The sequence below is a fragment of the Argopecten irradians genome, chromosome 7, assembly GCF_041381155.1.
Source record: "Argopecten irradians isolate NY chromosome 7, Ai_NY, whole genome shotgun sequence".
In the NCBI taxonomy this organism is placed as follows: domain Eukaryota; kingdom Metazoa; phylum Mollusca; class Bivalvia; order Pectinida; family Pectinidae; genus Argopecten; species Argopecten irradians.
The window spans coordinates 35983727-36005425 of record NC_091140.1 but is presented as its reverse complement, the minus strand read 5'-3'; the positions used below and the strand labels follow the sequence as shown (position 1 = coordinate 36005425).

Below are 21699 nucleotides of genomic sequence, written 5' to 3'. Positions count from 1 at the left end.
GACGGGTATGTAGCTATTGTTAATTTCCGTGCAATATGGCCATGTGCTCCATGTTACAAAGTTAGTTAACAGGTTCATTACATGTTTTTGTCGAGGCGTGACGTAATTACCTCGGTGACCACCAGGAGAAACATTGACGACAGCACTCCGCTACGATTTCACCACGACTATTTCTTCGGTCCAGTCACTGCGACAATGAAATTACATGAGAAAAACAAATATTATGCAATTCAATTAGAACGAAACCAGAATTATGTAGCACTTTGAAGTAAACGAAAAATGTGTCCAGCTGTATTACAAAAACTGCCAAACGGTAAAAAATTACTTTTAAAATTTTGTTATCGGAATTGGAACGCGTGAAATCAACATCTGAGGAATGCTTTAATTGCTTGTGTTGTTGCGGACAAGATTGAATCGGTGTCTGTTATCACAGCAAATTGGGGGAGTCTGTTAGGCAACAAAGCATCATCGTTCGGACTCTCATCGGAGTTTGTTAATAAATAACTTAAACAAATAAATTCAGTGCAATTATCGTGAGTATAGATCTATCCGTGACATTGGACAAAACTGATGAAGTTGAACGTTTGTTTTTCATTCGTTTTAGAAAATCTTTAACAATGGTTCGATGATAATGTTGATGTGATGATTGGATGACTAATCTAATTGTTGTTTGAAAATTGATCAATTATGTCTCCCAGTATATGACAGATCTGCATGCATGCAGGCAAAATATATTGATTGTATTAATTGTCATTCAAATGTTGGTAAATATTTTTTTATACTGCTTAATACCTATTGTATTATGTATATGGAAGAAATAATATTGTATACGGTATAGATTGCACACCATTTCGAGAAACAATGATCACAAATAAATGTGATGTTATGAAATATTTTGTAAAACAATTGCAATAAAAAACTGTAATGAAACAATTCAAATTAATTCAATCTCAGTATTGAGTTTCTTAGCAATATACAAATAATTACTGTATTAAATCTTTATTTTGAATTTGAATAAAAGTTCTAAAAACTATGGACCTTTATATACTAGAAATGTTTTAAATATTGCAATACTGTATAGTGTTCTAGCTTGCATTCAAATTATGCATATGTTTTGTTTGGGGAGAGCCTTACTAAATTTAAACCTATCTTGAAACCATAAATAATATTTCCTTTTTTTTTTTTTTTTTGCAACACCAGGTTAGCTTTTTAAAAAAAAGTTTTTTGTAATATCTAATTGATAATTTTTTTATTCATCTTTATCAAAAAAGCATTTTAATTATATTTGTGATGAGTAGATACTGATGAGATGTTATTTACCTGACATCTTAAGATAACGAGATCTATATATACAGGTGAGACATCAGGGACCTTAACTAGGTCAATGATGTGTGTTGTAGCTATAGGTATATACAGGTATATGGTAACATCCTTTGATATGACTTACCTTGATGCTTAGTCTCTTTGATTTACACCTGTTGACGACAGGTGATGGAATACCATGTCAGGTCCTAGACAGGTAAACACGTTAATTAAATCATCCACTGGTCAGTGGTCAGTTGTCCAGTGATGACCTCAGCTTGACCTTAATGTCCTGTGTGGATGCTGTAATATAACCAATTAATGTTATATGTATGATAATTATCTAGTCTGTTGGGATATAAAATTATATTTTTAATTCCTTGATGTTTTAAATTGGCATAACTAATAATTTTAACACCTCAAATCATAATATTATACATTTTTAACTTTTTGATTAAAAACTATTACATATATTGTACTTAACTTGTATTAAATTTTTAGAAATTGAATAAATAATAAAGAAAAATATTATATCATTTTGAAATTAACAATTTTAGTTCAAAGTTTAAATGATGAAGCGTTGCGGATATATATTTTGAAAAATTTGAAGAAAAAAAATCTTTGGATACATCTTGTTTCGATAATTATCAATTCAAGATGGTACCTGTACATGCAGGTAGATGGACACTTGGTATTGACTTTATGGAAAACAAATAAGATGATGTTTGTCTTTAGAATGCTAATTATACATCAAATCAAACCTGTCTTATAAAGAACACACAATGCACAAAGAGAAAAAAAATGGTCTTTATAACCAGGTGGTCTTTATACAGAGGTCAAACTGTGGTACAACTGACTAGGTGTAACCTTAATTAATATAGTGATCTAATGAAGCATATGTATATGGTCTTTATACAGAGGTGGTTGCTAAAGCAGATTTTGATGTACAGTAAAACCTGTCTATAAAGGACACATGTCTGTAAAGGAAACCTCTATTTAAAGAATACATGTCTATAAAGGACACCTGTCTATAAAGACATATATCTATAATTGACACCTGTCTATAAAGGACGCTTTTCTATAAAGGAAACTGTTATATAAAGGACACTTGTCTAAAAAGGATACCTGTCTATAAAGGACACCTGTCTATAAATAACACATGTCTATAAATGACACCTGTCTATAAAGGACACCTATCTATAAAGGAAACTGTTATATAAAGGACACCTGTCTAAAAAGGATACCTCTATATTCGGGACACTTGTCTATAAAGAACACCTGTCTATAAATGACACCTGTCTATAAATGACACCTGTCTATAAAGGGCACCTGTCTATAAAGAACATCTGTCTATAAAAAACACCTGTCTATAAATGACACCTGTCTATAAAGAACACCTGTCTATAAAGACATATGGTATCTATAATTGACACCTGTCTATAAAGGACACTTGTCTAAAAAGGACACCTGTCTATAAAGGACACATGTCTATAAAAGATACCTCTGTATAAAGGACACCTGTCTATAAAGGACACTTGTCTAAAAAGGATACCTGTCTATAAAGGACACCTGTCTATAAAGGACACTTGTTGAAAAAGGATACCTCTATATTAAGGACACTTGTCTATAAAGAACACCTGTCTATAAAGGACACATGTTTATAAAAGATACCTCTGTATAAAGGGCACCTGTCTATAAAGGACATTTTTGTAAAGTCAGTTTGGTGTACTGTATATAGGCAGGTTTGACTGTATTTTAATGTGAACTATCAGATCAGTGTTAACACGGTTGAAATAAGCGTAAAACATGCATGAAATGTTACGGCATGGACAGAGTGATGGTTGCCGAGATAAATTGCCAGACATAGTTAAATCATATCAAGTAACTATGATAGTCATGTCTGCTCATCCTTAGTATAGTGATATATATATAGTGATTGATTTGATTTCTCGTTAATACCTGTCAATCCAGGTGAGCTGAATAGACTGACAGACCACTGGTCTACTATTTTGTATCTTATCTGTAAACATACATATATACTGTAACTGTATATAGAGATGCATGCGCAAAAGAAATTACTACTTATTGACTTAATTGTAGAATTGATATGTATAATTCTCTGCACTGTAAACTTCAGTTTATGAGAATAAAAAAAATCACTGTAATTGTCTGTGTAAATAATGGAAGTTATTTGATAAAGTTGGTGCTGCTGTGGCTAAGTGGTTAAGATGTCTGAAATTTGGTTGCTATTTTCTTTACCTCAGAGATCACTGCCCACTTAGAGTCACTGTGGCTAAGTGGTTAAGGTGTCTGACATTTGTTTGCTACTTTCTCTTCCTCAGAGTCAATGTGGCTAAGTGGTTAAGATGTCTGACATTTGGTTGCTAATTTCTTTACCTCAGAGATCACTGCCCACTTAGAGTCACTGTGGCTAAGTGGTTAAGGTGTCTGACATTTGTTTGCTACTTTCTCTATCTCAGAGTCAATGTGGCTAAGTGGTTAAGGTGTCTGACATTTGCATGCTACTTTCTCTATCTCAGAGTCAATGTGGCTAAGTGGTTAAGGTGTCTGACATTTAGTTGCTACTTTCTCTATCTCAGAGTCACTGTAGCTAAGTGGTTAAGGTGTCTGACATTTGGTTGCTACTCTACTTTAGAGTCCCTGTAGCTAAGTGGTTAAGGTGGCGGACATTTGTGCACTATTTTCTTTACCTCAGAGTCATTTTCTAAGCTATACATCATGTATATAAATTATATCTCAAATATAGTGCCATTATGTATCAAATATAGTGTATATTTATATATAGTTAATTATCAAAAACTTTATTTACAAGACAATTTGGAGAAAAAGTTTACTGATACTAATTTGTGCATGTTTACTTTAAATGGACATCAGTTCATATAAACGCCAATAAGATGTCAATTCATATCTAAATTAAAATATCATCTCCGAAGAATTAATTAGAAATTATGACCTGAATATAAGGACTCGCTCCAAGTTTCCTGGGGTGGCTTTCGAACATCGTTTTCATTTAGTCAATAAATTTCCGTGTAATAAAGTTATGTACAATACCGAAGCAGAATGATTTATTGAGATAATAAAATATTTAAAATTTGCCCGATCAAAACCACTTGTTTTAGTCTCAGAAGATGCATGACTGCAGCCTGTCATAGTGTTCATTCCATGACGTCAGAGAATATCGCCATACATGGTAAAACTTGGCAAGACCATGATTAATTCATCGTAATCTGTGGCTCCAGTGTGTCGGTGATATGGCACACTTTGTGTGACGACCAAGTTGTCTCCTTTAGGTACACATACTAACATATGCTTTGAAAATTAAAAGCTTCAATTGAATTCAAATTAAAAATATTTACCTCTGACATGGTTTTTGTTCAGGGTAGAGCCATTGTTTGCACTTCAGTTATAAATCTAATGTCTTATTTATACACTTCTTGTAATTCATCACAATAATGACCTTTTGACCTTGATAATTAAAATTTAATACTACTTTTGACACTTTCGACCTTGGCTTATTATTTGAACAGTTTAACATCTACTGTATATATAATAGAAGACTACAGTTGATAGCCGTGAAATCATAGTACAAATAAAAATTACGTTCAAACATTTGGTTTTGAGAGGGATCGATCACAACGTTGATGTCGATCCGATGGTATAAAATGTTTTCTCTATTTTGAATAACTATGAATATCATTATAGTGTAAGAAATTCTAGGTGTTAAATATCATTAACTATTTTAAAGATTTAATTTCGATCTTGAGATCAAGATATCCTGAGAATAAATCGATCAACTCATGATATATCGGACACATTTTCCCTAATAAGAGTATATATACATTATAAGTAAATAATTTCATATTTGTACTCTAATTGATAACAATCAATATTGATAATTTAGCTATTGCCCCTGTGGCTCTATCTAAACCTGTTCAGAGTGACACAAAAGTTCTGTAAATACCGCAGAAACAACTTAACCCAATCCAAACCTAAACCCTAAAGTCAACACCCCCCGAGCGTTCAGGGTACAAAACTATTGTATCGAGAAGTGCAATTGTATAATTCTTTCTCCGCCCAATAATTGATGAATAACAATGTTAAAATGTTTGTATAAGAATTTACAACATCGTACTGACGTCCGAGCTCTTCAATAAAGAGTAGTAGGGATCAGTGTATTGTGTTTGTGATCGTCATTCATTTACGCTATCATGACTTCCCTTCTACTGTTTTTGGCCCGAGAACTGAGCCCCAGGTTTGTTGGTTTACAGCAGTAAATTAAAGTTGATTTGACCGTTATTGACCAATATCGATCATCATATTGTCCAGTGTCCAATGTCTTACCTCAGGGAAAAAATTACAAATTGACCATATTTTATTTTTCCTGTTGCCATTTAATCAAAACAATTATCTATTGACTGTTAATCATTGTTTTGATGAATATTTCATTTGCTCTATGAGATATTATATTTGCGAGCCTGTAGCGGTCACTCTAAGTGGCCAAGTATTGGTCATTGTCGTCTTTGGTCATCTTTGCTCCAGCTGTCGACATGATTAGGTACATTTTCACGGTCAAGTGATTTGATAAGATTTTTCAATAGAGGGACATGATAGTGGATCATGTTATAGGATTAAACTTATAGCCAGTTGGTGTAAGGATTACATTGTCGAGCAGACGGTCATCATGAGTATCGGGAAAGGTTAATTTAACATTGATAATAATGTATTGATGTGACATATGCTAATGTAAGACTGTTGTCATGGTAAAATCTCCAAAACTCATGTTCAGTCATGTATCTTTTTGTATTAAACTGAAAGAAAACTAGAATATCATTATTTGTTAAAAACACTAATAACTTTGATCATATTGATCTATAGATGTAGACAATTTTGACCTTTAAATATAAAGTGAATTAATTGAACTGAAGTTTGTTCAAATAAATTTCTTGAACTTTTATTTCAACATCAAAGTGGTCAATAGAACAAATTGAGCCATGAAAACATCATGGTATATGATATCATTGAACCTTGAACATACTACGGGATATACTTCTACAAAAAAGGATCAAAAGAATTTTACAGACTTCCATTGATAAAGTCATAGGGTCAAAGAAACTAAAACTTCCTAGCAATTTCTTTTGATTGAGTCACCAAAAGGGCACACATCTTTTGGCAGAAGGGATCCATTGGGCTATCAGTATACTTTCCAAATTGTCAAAATTGAAAACTGCTTTAGTAGCTAGCTTGTTAATCAGTATACCATAATAAAAAGAGAATACGCATCTTGATGCCAGAATATTGGTCAACTTTTCTTCTTTGTTAAAAATGGTACCATGTTTCAATAACAATCTAGAAATATTTTCATTGAATCGAGAGCTGTAAATTTACATATTGTAAATTTAGAATTGAAGTTGTTTATATAAACTTTCTATCAGTTTCACTTTATGAAAATTGCTTTTTGAATTGGATCAAAGCGTAAACGTTTCCTGGAATAATATTAATTTCAACAAAATTGTTGAACAATATGAGATGATGAAACAGAATATCGGAACATCAGAGGAGGACTTTTATTTTGATGTATGGTATCATCGTTTCTGTAAACTTGCCGCGAACATTAACCCCTAGGTCACAAGCTTTGATGGGTCCCTGTTGGATGTTGTTGATATCGATGCTTATTGCAAGATCACCATATTGCTTAACATCAAACAAGCCGTGGACTTTTAAATGTTACATTATATATCGATTTTTGTTTTTGGAAATAAACTGTGAATCAATAAAAATTGCATCAAACTGAATGGGCCACAATATTGTCCCGTTTTTAATGGATTATGCAATAGTGTTTTTGGGTTCATAAAATTTTGTACTCCAAGTGTCGTTATTTGTTTAATGCATTTTTTATATGCAGATAAGATAATTATGTTATAGATAACTGCTTTCCCTGAAGGCTACCTTGCATGTAATAAAAAAAACCTTGCATGTGTACAGTAGTATTTTGACCGAATAAACCTCTATATAATGATCTTTACATGTATTATGGCAACCTGCGTAAAAAGAACAGTATATATGGCAAAATACCTGTCCATAAAGACCTTGAATGACCAAAAACTGTCCATAAAGACCATGCTGATGTCACAAAACCTGTCCATAAAGACCATGCTGACCATGCTGATGTCACAAAACCTGTCCATAAAGACCATGCTGATGTCACAAAACCTGTCCATAAAGACCATGCTGATGTCACAAAACCTGTCCATAAAGACCATGCTGATGTCACAAAACCTGTCCATAAAGACCATGCTGATGTCACAAAACCTGTCCATAAAGGCCATGCTGATGTCACAAAACCTGTCCATAAAGGCCATGCTGATGTCACAAAACCTGTCCATAAAGACCATGCTGATGTCACAAAACCTGTCCATAAAGACCATGCTGATGTCACAAAACCTGTCCATAAAGACCATGCTGATGTCACAAAACCTGTCCATAAAGACCAATGCTGATCACAACTGATGTCACAAAACCTGTCCATAAAGACCATGCTGTGTCACAAAACCTGTCCATAAAGACCATGCTGATGTCACAAAACCTGTCCATAAAGACCATGCTGATGTCACAAAACCTGTCCATAAAGACCATGCTGATGTCACAAAACCTGTCCATAAAGACCATGCTGATGTCACAAAACCTGTCCATAAAGACCATGCTGATGTCACAAAACCTGTCTATGAAGACTACCTATATGTCACAAAACCTGTCAATAAAGACCACCACCATATCATAACTTTTTGATGAATACACTTTTAAATAATGTTACAAATTTGAAGCTAAGTATGTGATGTTTGAAAAAGGTTTTATAAAGTTTGGTTATATAGATGTGTATTACTGCAGATGTGGTTTGAATGAAATATATGCTCTATATTCCAATATGATTGCTATCAAGTGAATCGTAAAATTCTATTTCAAACCATGTCTTAAACCTATTTTAATGGGTTGATTTTTCATGGCCAGTCATAAAGCACATTTAATATGACGTATAGTATCGATAGTTGGTTTTGCATAGTTTCTATGGCAGCCTAATTGGGGTGATAGATGTGGAAAGGGGAGGTAATTATGCTGACAACAACACATTTTTCATCACCAAATTACACATAATGCTCAGTTAGGGAACTTAATTGAGTTCCTAGGATGCTGCCTGCCTAGCACATCTTGGGAGAAACGAAAAATAAAAATGTAATCATGTTTGATCTGTTTGTGATTCAGTAGGTTGTCATGGAAACCACATATATGAAATGCAGAGGGTAAACAATTGGAAATGGCATTTGAGGCGAACTGGGGTACATAATTGTATATATAATTAAACTACTGTGTGTTGGATGAAATTTTATTATGTTGCCATGGTAACCATTAAATAATCTATAGTATGTACTATATACAAAACTGATTGGTACACAAATGTTTCATAATTGATTCTGTGAATCTAGTCGTGCAGTATGGCTTGGAATGTCTTCAAATAATTTTTATTCTAGATGTTAGATTTCATAACTTGTGAAGGGCTGCAGTAGCCAACTGGTGAAAATGTCCTGATATATATTACCACAAGCCCTCTACCTTTTGATATCAAGTTCAAATCCCACGTGAGGCAGTTGCCAGCACTAGCTGTAGGTCAATGGTGTTTCTGTGGGTACTCTGGCTTTCCTGATCCTCCTTTTAAGCTTGCCACTTTTTCCTAGGAAATCTGACTTTTCTTCACCTCCACACTTTAAGTTAGATAGGCGTTAAGTCAGCGAAACCAATCAAAACTTTTCATCTCAAGGAAGTGCATTAATACGAAAGTGACAAAATGTGTTAAGGTCCTAGCTAGGACATGCGATGCTAAAACATAGGCCTTCTTGAGGTGAGTTTCTTTGACACTAAAGAACCTTTCGGATCAGTGTTTCTGTCCATTTATCAAAATGACTTTAGCTACATTTTAGTTCTAAAAAGTCGGTCTTCATGACTTAAAATTCGGTTAATTCCAGTCCTATGGGCAACGATAATGAGTAAAATTTTGGACAGCAAGTGGACGAATTCTGCTCTTGTTTTATGCTGAGTGAGGTCATGTGACATTTGAGTGTTGCTAGGCAACCATTAAATACTATATTGTACTTTACCAGGTGGAGATTGTGTTGAGGAATGCGGGACTGAATGGCTGGAGAACTTTCAGTCATGCAAAGGCAAATTGATGACATGTCTGGCCGAGCCGCTATAGTGATTATTAGTCATATCCTTCTTGACCATTGGTCAACTCATGTTTGACAACAGAGGTGTGTGTGCGTGTTAGGACCCAGGACAGTGGTCAGTCAGAGTGATACAAATTAGTGTCCATCTGGACACTGACCTGTGTGAATACAAAACTGACCGTGATAAATGTCGTGTGTATGCGGGACATGGGGGAGAATATACAGATTAACAGTCCACGAAGATCTGTTGTTGACCAAATTGTCACCATTTGTCCGACTGTGTCTGGTTGTTTGTTAGGATGTTCAGACTCAATTGACACCATAACGAACAATGTCCAGCTTTGATTATAGGTTATCTGACCTTTAAATATTTCAATCTTCATCGCCCCAGAACATCCAGACGGAACAATCCAAATATCATACTGTGCAGAAAATACTGATTATATACTGATCCCACATATGGAATGGAAAATACAAAATCCTAATAATGATACTTCTATAAAGTCTTTGGAGTTTGATGCTCATCCATCTTTACTATAGATTTAACATTGTAAACATACATTAAGCCGAATCTGTAGTATTATATGCAATAAGATTTACACAATTCATGGTGTGTTTCTTGGTAATTCCAGCTAATTTCTCTCACCACTTAAACCATGCAGCGGTACACTGATCAGTACAACATCTCTGAACCTCATGTACAAATGCTCTCGAAAATCAACAATTTGTCAATTGTTCTTTTGTCCTTTATAGAAGGCCAATGTTGGATTAATTGCCCAATTTGTCCCTTAAAGAATGTTAATATCATATTGCCCCCTGTGTCCTTAAGAAAAGGTCTATGTTAATGGATTGTCCCTTTTGTCGTTTAGAGAAGGCTATGGTGAATTGCCTCTTTTGTCCTTTAGAGAAGGTCTATGTTGGAATGGCCCTTTTGTGCTTTAGAGAAAATCTATGTTGGATTGGCCCTTTTGTCCTTTAGAGAAGATCTATGTTGAGTTGCCTCTTTAGTAATTTAGAGATGGCCAATGTTGGACCCTTTTGTCCTTTGGAGAAGGCCTATGGTGAATTGCCCCCTTTTGTCCCTAAGAGAAAGTCTATGTTGGACCCTTTTGTCCTTTGGAGAAGGCCTATGGTGAATTGCCCCTTTTGTCCTTAAGAGAAAGTCTATGTTGCATTGCCTCTTTTGTCATTTAGAGAAGGCCTATGGTGAATTGCCCCTTTTGTCCCTAAGAGAAAGTCTATGTTGCATTGCCTCTTTTGTCATTTAGAGAAGGCCTATGGTGAATTGCCCCTTTTGTCCCTAAGAGAAAGTCTATGTTGCATTGCCTCTTTTGTCATTTAGAGAAGGCCTATGTTGGTTGCCCCTTTTGTCCTTTAGAGAAGGTCTATGTTGCATTGCCTCTTTTGTCATTTAGAGAAGGCCTATGTTGGTTGCCCCTTTTGTCCTTTAGAGAAGATCTATGTTGGATTGCCCCTTTTGTCCTTTAGAGAAGGTCTATGTTGATTGCCCATTTTGTCCTTTAGAGAAGATCTATGTTGGATTGCCCCTTTTGTCCTTTAGAGAAGGTCTATGTTGATTGCCCATTTTGTCCTTTAGAGAAGGTCTATGTTGGATTTTGCCCTTTAGAGAAGGTCTATGTTGGATTGCCCCTTTTGTCCTTTAGAGAAGGTCTATGTTGGATTGCCCCTTTTGTCCTTTAGAGAAGGTCTATGTTGGATTGCCCCTTTTGTCCTTTAGAGAAGGTCTATGTTGGATTGCCCCTTTTGTCCTTTAGAGAAGGTCTATGTTGATTGCCCCTTTTGTCCTTTAGAGAAGGTCTATGTTGGATTGCCCCTTTTGTCCTTTAGAGAAGATCTATGTTGGATTGCCCCTTTTGTCCTTTAGAGAAGGTCTATGTTGGATTGCCCCTTTTGTCCTTTAGAGAAGATCTATGTTGGATTGCCCCTTTTGTCCTTTAGAGAAGGTCTATGTTGGATTGCCCCTTTTGTCCTTTAGAGAAGGTCTATGTTGGATTGCCCCTTTTGTCCTTTAGAGAAGGTCTATGTTGGATTGCCCCTTTTGTCCTTTAGAGAAGGTCTATGTTGGATTGCCCCTTTTGTCCTTTAGAGAAGGTCTATGTTGGATTGCCCCTTTTGTCCTTTAGAGAAGATCTATGTTGGATTGCCCCTTTTGTCCTTTAGAGAAGGTCTATGTTGGATTGCCCCTTTTGTCCTTTAGAGAAGATCTATGTTGGATTGCCCCTTTTGTCCTTTAGGAAGAAGTCAGAGAAGTCTATGTTGGATTGCCCCTTTTGTCCTTTAGAGAAGGTCTATGTTGGTTGCCCCTTTTGTCCTTTAGAGAAGGTCTATGTTGGATTGCCCCTTTTTGTCCTTTAGAGAAGGTCTATGTTGGATTGCCCCTTTTGTCCTTTAGAGAAGATCTATGTTGGATTGCCCCTTTTTCCTTTAGAGAAGGTCTATGTTGGTTGCCCTTTTGTCCTTAGAGAAGGTCTATGTTGGATTGCCCCTTTTGTCCTTTAGAGAAGGTCTATGTTGGATTGCCCCTTTTGTCCTTTAGAGAAGGTCTATGTTGGTTGCCCCTTTTGTCCTTTAGAGAAGGTCTATGTTGGATTGCCCCTTTTGTCCTTTAGAGAAGGTCTATGTTGGATTGCCCCTTTTGTCCTTTAGAGAAGGTCTATGTTGGATTGCCCCTTTTGTCCTTTAGAGAAGATCTATGTTGGATTGCCCCTTTTGTCCTTTAGAGAAGATCTATGTTGGATTGCCCCTTTTGTCCTTTAGAGAAGATCTATGTTGGATTGCCCCTTTTGTCCTTTAGAGAAGATCTATGTTGGATTGCCCCTTTTGTCCTTTAGAGAAGATCTATGTTGGATTGCCCCTTTTGTCCTTTAGAGAAGATCTATGTTGGATTGCCCCTTTTGTCCTTTAGAGAAGATCTATGTTGGATTGCCCCTTTTGTCCTTTAGAGAAGATCTATGTTTGATTGCCCCTTTTGTCCTTTAGAGAAGATCTATGTTGGATTGCCCCTTTTGTCCTTTAGAGAAGATCTATGTTTGATTGCCCCTTTTGTCCTTTAGAGAAGATCTATGTTGGATTGCCCCTTTTGTCCTTTAGAGAAGATCTATGTTGGATTGCCCCTTTTGTCCTTTAGAGAAGATCTATGTTGGATTGCCCCTTTTGTCCTTTAGAGAAGATCTATGTTGGATTGCCCCTTTTGTCCTTTAGAGAAGGTCTATGTTGGATTGCCCCTTTTGTCCTTTAGAGAAGGTCTATGTTGGATTGCCCCTTTTGTCCTTTAGAGAAGATCTATGTTGGATTGCCCCTTTTGTCCTTTAGAGAAGATCTATGTTGGTTGCCCCTTTTTTTTCCTTTAGAGAAGATCTATGTTGGATTGCCCCTTTTGTCCTTTAGAGAAGGTCTATGTTGGATTGCCCCTTTTGTCCTTTAGAGAAGATCTATGTTGGATTGCCCCTTTGTTTTAGAGAGGTCTTTTGTCCTTTAGAGAAGTCTATGTTGGATTGCCCCTTTTGTCCTTTAGAGAAGATCTATGTTGGATTGCCCCTTTTGTCCTTTAGAGAAGGTCTATGTTGGATTGCCCCTTTTGTCCTTTAGAGAAGATCTATGTTGGATTGCCCCTTTTGTCCTTTAGAGAAGTCCTTTAGAGAAGATCTATGTTGGATTGCCCCTTTTGTCCTTTAGAGAAGATCTATGTATGGATTGTGTTTTGTCCTTTAGAGAAGATCTATGTTGGATTGCCCTTTTGTCCTTTCAGAGACCCAGTCTTATGATGATTGCCCTTTTGTCCTTTACCTGAACTTTCCCTGTTTAAGTCTATGTTGGTCAGTTGTAGCGATATTATGTTGGAGCCTTTTGTCCTTTAGAGAAGATCTCTATGTTGGATTGCCTCTTTTGTCCTTTAGAGAGATCTATGTTGGATTGCCCCTTTGTCCTTTAGAGAAGATCTATATGCCCCTTTTATTGAGATTTTTTTGTCCTTTAGAGAAGATCTATATGATATTGTGTTTTTGTCCTTTAGAGAAAGTGTGTGATATTGCATCTTTTGTCCTTTCGAGGTGACCCAGACTTACCTGATGATTGTTTTAATTTTTACTCTAAGCTTCTCACCTGTGTTGGTAACAGTTGTCAGCGATAAAACGTCTAGAGAGGAAACACATGCTTGGAGTTATAACTTGATAAGGCTGCAGTTAATGAAAATCTGACACATCCATTGCTCTGACTGGACTCTAACTTGAGTTATGACCGGCTACCAATCAGTTTAGATGAAGAAATATGGATAATATAGCCAAGTGGTCCTTGTCTTTATACAATGGTCAGTTTGTGTTAAATTCAGCCGTTTGGGACCCCATGAAGATGGTCGTGTTTAACAGGTGGTTGTTTTACAGAGGTGGTCGCTAAGGGAGGGGAGGAAGATGACAAACAGCTCCATTAAACTACTGTTCATGGTCAGATTAGATTGTATAATAAAGATTGTGGACCTTCCTGAGACAGTCATTGGATGAGAAAGAATTGCAAAACTTAAAGCTCCATAATTGCAAAGCTTCTTAGTCACCGTGTACATTAGCTATATTTAGCTTTGTTTGATATTTAAACATTAAAAATTAGTAAAAGAGTCTGCAGCAAATTTAAATAATAGAATTTATACAGAATAATTAATGTGTTTGAAAGACATTGTTCATTTTGATGTATTTATACAGAATAATTAATGTGTTTGAAAGACATTGTTCATTTTGATGTATTTTTAAATACAGATATAGTCACAACAAAATAAAAAAAATTACCATCTTCTTGAAATGAAGTCAATTGAAGATATTCCAAAACATCATTAATGAAATGTTTTGGTCGCAAAATAAGAAGTCTGTAAATATCGTTTACACTTTCAGGGTAAATTCTGGAATTTCCATTGTAATGAAAATTATAATTTTTACACCAGTTATGAATAGCTGTCAGATTTGCTTAATTGATATTTTACCGCAGAGATCTGCTATGAATTCTTTATTGACTTGCACTGCACTTTTATGAACAATGGAAGTTATTCGGCGACAATGAAGTTATTATCACCGTAACGGTAGGTTACGATATGATTGGTGGTGTCTGCCTGACGAAGCAGATGTCTGGAGGGCGTGGCCAAATCATTGCTCGTTATTTTCAATCGAACACAGTGTGGTGCAAAATAGCATTCACAGAGAAGCTTTATCAATCCTATAATGTTATTGGTCTCCAGTTTCACTTTTTAAAAACGTACAGGTGAATCGGGGTGAGTTTTAATGTCTGATTCAACAAAGATGGCTGATGACAGGAAGCGGATCATGCGATCAGCTGTTACGCGATATGCACATTATAGAATCAGATATTTCATTTTTCGTAACATTTGATGGCTCAAACATGTGTCAATTGATTATGAAGCAAAAGTATAATATGCTTTGTCCAGATAAGGTAAATGCCATTTTAAATCTCTCCTATTTTCATCCACGTACTGTAGTCTGTCACAAAGAACATTGAGCTCTTCTAAATGGGATTTTATCATACACAAAAGCTTCAATAGATTAGAATATTACGCATTTAAAGTTTAGTTTGGAATCCACTCTGTCGAGTGGCTTTTGTATATAGTCAATGGGACGCGAAGCTGCATCATGTCTCGTGAATTCATTTCATGAAAGGTGTCAATTAGATTTCATTGATTATCGTTATTGACCTGCCATAATTAAATGGTATACCTCTGCAATCATGCAGGTTAGTAAGTTTCTATGGAACATTACTATAAAATGTTGCATATTGGACTTTTAAAATTTGAAATACTCTTTCATAAAGAACATCATTTTGTTAGTTTGTCATTGTATCAAAACCAGAAGAGGAGGAAATGTATACCTACATTGTACTATAATTTCAATTGAAACCTACACTTAGTATCCATACCGGTTGATGTACTATTAAAGTATTTCGGGGTGACATTAAGTCTTTGCTTTACTGAATAGCTGGGCCTGTTGAGCAAGATACAAAAGGTATTGTATTTCACTGTCAGCCTTATATACAACTTAATGTGAAAACAAATATTGTAGATATGCAGAGGTGTCCATTGTTACTTTCCCAAGGTCATTGGTCAAAGGTTAAAGTTCCAGTTCAAATTTTGTGTCTGTATAATTGTTACACTCATGTCTACAAATTCATTGGGTTGTTAAAAATGCACTCAATACCTCAGTATTTCAATAGAAAGGGACAGTTTTAGATACAGTATTGTCAAAATGTTGACCTTATAGGATGCAGCAATTTTGTTCTTCTAGTACAATCCATCGATGGGTTGTTGATGTCTCCACTGGTAATGACCAAAGAATTTGAAATAAACACACTTTTAATGAACAACACATTAGTATTGAGTCTTCAACAAAATCAAAATAAGCGAAATGTACATTTCTTCTCTGTCATAATAATAAGCAAAATAAGCAAAATAAAATATATATTTCACTTTGGACATCAGAATAAGTGAAATGCATATTTCACTTAATTTGAACATCAGAATAAGCGAATTGTATATTTCACTTTGGACGACAGAATAAGCGAAATGTTTATTTCACTCCTTCAGATAATGTAATATCTACATCACATTTCACAATTATTTATACATACTTATATGTAAATCTTATATTTTATTCATCAATGCTCTAGAATTCTAAATTGAAAGGCACTTGAAATCTTCCCTTCTGTGACAATACAAATAAGATTAATTGTTGGGAGTCTCCTAGTGTGTGGACCGTTGATGTATAATACTTCCTACTGTGACTTTATATCACATTCATTATCGGATCCAAATAATGCAAGCTCTGTGATCTTAATCAGCAATATGCAAAAAGAAACATCAAATCATAATGTTATGAAATAAGATCAGATTTGTATAGGTATAACATCAGATGATATTTCATCTAGATATATAAATCCAATGTTTTCAAATTGAGAAGATAATAAAAACACTGAAGGAAAGAAAAGCCTTTTCCCACCTGAATGTAATCTAAGTTGATAATATTGGCTAATAATACTCCATCGGCTAATTTCTACCTGACAGGAAGTAGTACTACGGAGAGTCTCGGCACGCGTGATGCGTTCGTCCGTGGGTTCGGTATCAGTAAGGGCTGTTAGAACACGAATCCGGGGATTGTGTCTTTTGTGCCTTTGTAATCAACGATCATAGATAAAAAGTGAAATCTGAGTGAAATGAAAGCTTTAAAGGAAATGGATGAAGCTATGGCATAAAAATGTATGAATGGCAGCGGGTATTTTAAGGCTTATGGTGGTATTGTGTTACAGTCGATTGGAGAGGGAGGTGGTGTCATTGTTTGTGATAGCAAAACTGGTAGAAAATGTTTTTAGGAAAAAAATATCGGAGAAATAAAAATATGAATAAATTATAAGATGAATGTGGTATAAGGCATCTTATGGTACGATATTACTATAGTTTGGTTTTGCAAGCATCATGGTACAATGGCTGTTCATATAGATACAGAAATATGTACTTTGATGGTTCAGATCATGCCGTTGGGTGAGCTAGCTAGCTCAAACTTGATTACTGGATGATAATGTAGGACTGCAGTTTGAAAAGATCTTTGTCCCATACAGGGTTTACATATTGAAACCTAGATACATTGTACTCCATTTTGCTTTGATTAAAATTATGTTCTGGTGGAGGAGGAAATCCAAAATACCTAGATAGCCTCAACTCTCAACCTAGAGTCTCCAGAGGAAAGTCATCAACCTTAGATACACTTGGTTACTACACTATTTTCCTCAACAGGTGGTTGAATGGCCTTTGGAAATGACTATCATTTCAAGAGCCATACATTTTCTATATCATGTAGCTGTTGTATATTTGTGTGTTTTTATTTTTGTGAAGTTCATATATTTTTTAGCCCACCATCATCAGATGGTGGGCTATTCAAAATCGCCTTTCGTCCTTGGTCCGTCGTCCGTCCTTCCGTATGTCCGTCCGTCTATTAACAATTCTTGTTATCGCTATATCTCAGAAAGAACAGAAGGGATCTGTCTCAAATTTCATGTGTAGGCTCCCCTATGGCCCGGCCTAGTTGTGCATATTGTCTTTTGGGACCAATCGGTCAACAAGATGGCCGCCAGGCAGCCATCTTGGATTTTAATAGTTAAAGTTTGTTATCGCTATTTTTCAGAAAGTACTGAATGGATCATTCTCAAATTTCATATGTAGGCTCCCCTAGGGCCCTTGTTGTGCATATTGTCTTTTGGGACCGATCGGTTAACAAGATGGCCGCCAGGCAGCCATCTTGGATTTTGATAGTTAAAGTTTGTTATTGCTATTTTTCAGAAAATACTGAAGAGATCTGTCTCAAATTTCATATGTGGGTTCACCTAGGGCCCTAGTTGTGCATTTTTGGACCGATTGATTAAAAAGATGGCCAACATGCAGCCATCTTGGATTTTGATAGTTGAAGTTTGTTACTGCTATTTCTCAGAAAGTACTAAAGGGATCTGTCTCAAATTTTATATGTAGTATGTTTGAAAAAAGTTTGAAAAGCAGATAAAAGATCCCACTTTCCATTGTCAGACATAGATCATTCTTTGGTGGGCGCCAAGATCCCTCTGGGATCTCTTGTTATTTCATGGGATAATGCTATAGTTGCGAAAATACGATCAGCGAATAATTGAGAAAAGGATGAATTATGTATACCGTTATAGCCAAATTGTGACATTTAAATTTATTTCTTGTTTATAAGTTCAAATCACGAACATTTTGATTAAAGAAAGCAAGACATGTACACTAAGGCATCGACAAGTTAGATGGTAAAAGAAGAACCACATCATTACTTGAGTTAAGTTACTTGATACAATGTGTTATCAAATCAATATCTAATTAAGTTTCATCAGGAAAGATAAAATATATTGAAGGCCATAAGGTTGATCCTAATGATTAGGAAAGTGTATAAAGATTATATGATCAGCATGGTTTCAAGAATTTCCCAAAATGTTTACCGGGTTAGTGTACCATAATTGTTTCCATGGTAACACAGCCAACATCTTGGGGAGTAATGGATTAAAGATTGAGCTGAAACAGTAAATCTACAGGTACAATTTCGTAAAATAACGAATGCTTGACCCTTTACACCTGGTTAAATAGAGAGTACATTCCACTCTCGGAAATTACAGCAGACGTTTAAAGTTCTAGTAATTATTGATGAGGAGCGCGAAGTTTTCGGTGTTGAGAGCTCTTGTCCGATTGGCTGCCCAATAGAGAAAGCCACTCTCTTGTAATACCACATTTATTTCTATACTTTTTTTCATCAGGTCCGTCTGCCATTCAGAAACGGGAAATAAATGCATAGGAAGAGTTCTGCAGCCCTGTCAACAAATATTACGTCCACCGAATTTACGATTGTCGCAATTATTATGTCGAAGTATTTCAACAGTTGGAGTAAGGCTGTTTGAATTGTACCATTGTCTCGCAGCACGAACGTGTGAAAATGTTCTGCCGTTGTTAAACATTAAATGCTTGGGACATAATATGAAATCATTAAAGCCGTTGAACTGGGGCTGGGCTAAGTAGTTTTAAATTGTTAAAACTGAAATGATAATCAAATTGCACGTGTTCATTGAATGAATGTCTGTCTGAAGCCAAGGCTAGCGGATTGGATGGAAAGTGGTCATAGATGAATGCTAAATGGCCGTAGTCACTTAATTCATTTGGAAGAAAATCGCACTGTTAAACCCCTGTGATAGACAACTGTAATTTTTTGTGAGCTCAGTTCAATGTTGTAATTGCTTCTTTTGGCCAAGCCGAGGACTGTTAAACAGGAATCGTTGATGCATGTAGTACTGGGTATCGTAAGAGATGGGTCGAGCCGCTGCCATCTGTTAGTTGGGCGGTCGACTCACTAGTTATACACAGCAAGTACGACACCAGTCGCGGTTCAGTCGCCGCGATCTGTGACACTGGAGGATTACTCATAAGAAGCACTAGGAATGTTGTCAGTTTTTATGTACATATACACCCGTTATTGTTATTTAGAATCAGCGGGGCGTGAGACAATGGGTCGTAATACACGGAGGTGAAAACGTGTGTGTATAGTCCTATAACTGCGGTGGCCAGTATTACACATGGTCGCGGTGTTTACATTACGACTCTCGGTACTATCAGAGGATCCCTTATAAGACTTGTCACTGTGTGCTATTGTTGTACACGGGGATTGGTCTCGTGTGTTTACTTTCAATTTGTCCTGTGGATGATACAAAAATCAGTGTTTTCACCCAAATAAACCCAGTGACATATTGGAATAAAATTTCTTTCGTAGAAAGGTAAGTGCAATTTTGCTTAATTGAAATTTAGAGATACAAATGTAGCATTTCATATTTGAGGAATAAATTTCTGTATTTGTTCTATGGTGTTTAGTTTTATAGTATTTCAGAATTCGGTAAAATCATGGGGTGTTCAAGATGCATAATATTTCTGTGTGTATTAAAATCATATGGTGTTCAAGTTTGCCATATATTTCTATATTTATTAGAATTCAAGTTTTATACGTTTTCCATATTTGTTAGAAATATTTGGTATTCAAGTTGCATACTCAACTTCAATTTTCTTTTAAGTATGCATTTCATATTGTTACTTTTGTGTAAGTTCAGAGAAATATTTCTACAGGGATATACAATTACCTATATAGAATAGCTGTCAATCAAAGATAAGTATATATCTTTTTAAAGAATTTTTTTTTGAAAAAAGGTAGCTTGATACTATTGTATGTAAGTTTGTTGGCCTGCACCAGCTGTACTGTTGTTTGTTGGTCATGAAATTCTCAAGTTACGTACAAAGTGCCTTAATATAACAAAACAACTTCATCGGCCTTCCATGAAGTCTGTAGGAAAACTATTGAATTTCTAATAAAATGGATGAAGTTATCCTGGTTTTATACGACGAGGAATCAGGACTTGGGATGTTGCTTTATGTCTGTCTCGATCCAGTCCTATGTATAAAAACCAATCTGTTCTCATCTTAAACAACGCATTCAAGTTTTACGACATGGTAGAAATTGTGGCATGTGTGTCGCCTGTCGTTATACAACAAAAGAGTTTGACTGCACTGGTGTGATATGAAATCGCACTACAGCTCTTTAAATGTGAACGGTGTCCTCGCGGATGATGATAAATATTTAATAAATGGATTTAATTGGTCTTCTTCTGCAGAATCTGAAAATGTCACCGAGGCAAAAAATCTTCGATAAAATACCATTGGTGCATTTTTTATGTGAATTTCAACACAATCCTCGACTAGTATTGTCTTGGGTTTTTTTAAAAATTTGGTATCTGTTTTTTGGCATATACACTATATATATCTATTGGTGTCTGTTGCAGTATTTTCTATTATCGTACTGAAGATTTTGAGAATAAACAATTTGTCACATTGAGATATTCTCGGGTATTGTATTTAAATGCTTTGTTTATTCAAGTCTTTAAAAGGTTTATTACAATTGATCATTACTTATCTACTTATGAATATTTCATAGTATTCAAATTATCAAAGTGAACTTTACCAATACTGTTTTGCGGGTTTTACTTTCTTTAATTTTTTGCTGGTGAAATTTCAAACCTTGATTTTTTTTTGTTGGTGAAATTACAAACCTTGTATAATCTTGCAGATCATGAGTTGTCAATTTGAACTTTAGTGGTTTTCAGACGTTTGTTGGATTTGTGGTTGTAAGATCCTTTTTCTGGAAATTGGATTTTACAGAAGATTTCTAGTTGTCTTGATTTCGCAAATGTCTCAATTAAACTGCAGTCACACTTAAACGACACATTTGGGGAGAACAATTTATTATCAGTAGAAATTTGTGATACAGATCAGCTGGTGTGTGAAATGGATTTCATTGTCGTTTGTTTCATTTAAGCTAAACAATTACAAATCATGAAATGGATTGGGAAATACATCATCTGAATTTTGAAAAGTGTGTTTCAAAAAGTGAATTGTTTATTTAACTACGGAAGCAGGAAGTAGAAAATGGGAAACAATGTCGATAAATCTTTCTGAAATGTGAAAATGTTGCAGGATTAACTTTTAACTGACATTTAAAAATGATTTATCATGGAAAATCTGCCCTAAATCTTTTTCCTATGGCACCATCTGGCCAGAGTATTC

General features: G+C 35.4%; 1 protein-coding gene across 9 annotated transcripts in view; it reads left to right on the top strand.

The window, feature by feature from the left end:
- The first annotated feature begins 19468 nt into the window (after positions 1–19468).
- The window catches only part of LOC138328275 (teneurin-m-like), a 188292-nt gene continuing 186061 nt past the window's right edge, over positions 19469–21699 (top strand). For 5 of the 9 annotated variants that reach the window (XM_069275014.1, XM_069275010.1, XM_069275007.1 and 2 more), the window contains exon 1: positions 19469–19865. The gene's annotated coding sequence lies outside the window, so the exon portion shown is untranslated. The remainder of the gene's footprint in view (positions 19866–21699) is intronic. The other 4 variants (XM_069275015.1, XM_069275013.1, XM_069275011.1 and 1 more) reach the window with 1 other exon arrangement.